This window comes from Cupressus sempervirens, chromosome 11 (genome assembly GCF_028749045.1).
Source record: "Cupressus sempervirens isolate cs-2001-9-10 chromosome 11, ASM2874904v1, whole genome shotgun sequence".
Taxonomy (NCBI): domain Eukaryota; kingdom Viridiplantae; phylum Streptophyta; class Pinopsida; order Cupressales; family Cupressaceae; genus Cupressus; species Cupressus sempervirens.
This window is the reverse complement of record NC_143128.1, coordinates 766,646,396-766,648,861: the sequence shown is the minus strand read 5'-3', so window position 1 is coordinate 766,648,861 and position 2,466 is coordinate 766,646,396.

The window sequence follows — 2,466 nt, the reverse complement described above, 5'->3', positions numbered from 1 at the left end:
TTCAACATATTGTACCTCATTTTTAATTGTGCTTGGAATGAACCAAATGATTTAGCCTCTATATCACTTGGTGTCAACTAAAATCCATGATAAATTCAGCAATCACTAGAGTACTCGATGACCATTAGCTCGCTCGGCAATAACTACTGCTTGGCACACAACTTAGAATATTTACAAGTCTTCAATAGTTAGCTCGGCCTATATAGGATGACTTGATCATAGTGATGATCAAATAACCCTTCCTTATGAATGACCAAGTATTTGATACTAATAGACAACATGAGTTAGGGATTAAAAATTTCATTCCTTATTTCTTCTGTAAATGACTTGCTTAGTATTAGATTGTGGTGACTAATTAGGAAAGTACTATACATACTTCATAAATTCTTTGGGGCTCAGGGTATCAGCCCGAAAAAAATTGGGCCCTATTTTATTGAGATTTTGGGCCGACATGTAATTATTAATTATAACCCTAAAGTGGTTTAATACTTGTATAAAAAGGGCTTAGGGTTAGGAATTTTTTTCACAAGGTGATGTGAAAATTAGTTCTTGCAACAGTATTGAGTTGTAAGGGATTACGGATTGTAATCAAGTTGTAATGACTAGATCATAAAAATATTGGACTTGCTATTTGGTGGACATAGCCCAACAATTGGGTGAACCACGTTAAATTTTGGTGTCTTGTGTTCTTTTATGTGTGATCTATCATTTTTTGATATTGGTTATATTTGCATGTAATTGTTATTTTATTCTATGGTTTAATCCTAACAAGTGGTATCAGAGAGAGGTTATTTTTCTAGTTATCCTCTACAAGAAAGTTTCATGGTTAAGTGGAAGTCTCATAGTTGAGTAGGAGTGATGAGAGACTAGGTTAAGTTGAGGGTTGATGGGTTTAATGGAAAAAACTTTCAGTTATGAAAAATGCAAATGGAGGAATATCTTTATTAGAAGGATTTATGGAAGCCGTTGGAAGGCAAAACCAAGAATCAGGGATCTATGTCAAATGACGAATGGGATCTTTTGGAAAGAAAGGCACTTTGGAAGCATTTGATTATGTCTACAACCATTGGTGGCATTTAATATTACAAAAGCAAAGACAATAGAAAAGTTGATGAAAACCCTAGCAACATTGTATGAAAAGCCCTTCACTTCAAACAAAGTATTTCTCATGAAGTGTTTATTTAATATGAAAATGGCAGAATATGGATCTATTGTGGATCATTTAAATAAGTTTAATACTATTACTAGTTAGTTATCTTCTATGGGTATCAATTTTTATAAATAAATTAGGGCTCTCTTGATTTTGTGTTCTTTGCTTGAAAGCTAGAATGGCTTGTTAATGGCTCTGAGTAATTTTGTTCCTAGATCTAGTACCCTAAAATATGATGATGTGATCGGTGTTATTTTGAGTGAGGAAACTCATAGGAAAACCTCAGGTGGATCTACATCAGGAAGTACTTTGAATACACAAAGTTGAGGCAGAACAACTAAAAGAGGAAATAAATTTGGAAATTATGGAAAATCAAGAGGAAAGTCAAAGGGGAGAAGGTCTCAATTGAGAGGACCAAACGACTATTGGTACTATGGGAAACCAGGGCATAATAAGAAAGATTGTTGGAATCAAAAGAAAAATGAAGGAGATAAACCAAATGAAGACAAGGAGGCAAATTTTGTAAGCAAAAAATCCAAAGAGGATGCTTTTCTTTGATGCAGGAGCATCCTGGGTGTAAGGGCAATCTTGCATCACCCAAAAAAAAAAATGTTATTTTCAAGCTTTTCTATTTTAATAAGGACTAGTAGTCAGGGTGGTTACTATTTATGGGAACTTACTATTTTTAGAAAGTTTGTCATACGAGCTCAAAATTTTCTCATTTTCTACAAGAAGTTTCATTTTAGAGTTGTAAGCCTACCATAAAAATCTCATTGCTGAAGCATTAGTATCAAGGAATTTATTGCAGATTTTTGGTAGAAAAATTTGTAGAAATACCTTTAGGCTCACGGTTGGAGGCCTTAAAGTGCTTGGATGAGCTCTAAAAGCTCGAAAGAAATGTGCTAGCATTGTTCCAAGCCTATAGATCAAGAGCTAACATTTTTTAAAAGTGCTTATAATAGCCAATAAGAGCAACGGTTCATGAGTTATGGCCTTCATAAGTTGGGCTACCAAATTTTCTAAAATAATTTGTCAAAGATGTATTTGGCCAACTCTATGTGTATTGTTAGGGTCTGTTGGCCCTAGGTATTAAGTTTAAGCATCTAGAACCTTCTCGAGTGGCATAAAACTATCTATTTAAGAAAGGATCAAGGATTGCCTAGGACAGCTCTGGGTGATAGTTTGTAACACTGTCTTGCAAATTTCTATAATGAAGGTGCCCATTTGGGTTAGCATATTGTAATTAAGAATTCTATAATTTTGCATTTGCGATGATAATAAGAAGTCCATATTATTTTTCTCGCATTTGTTGTTGT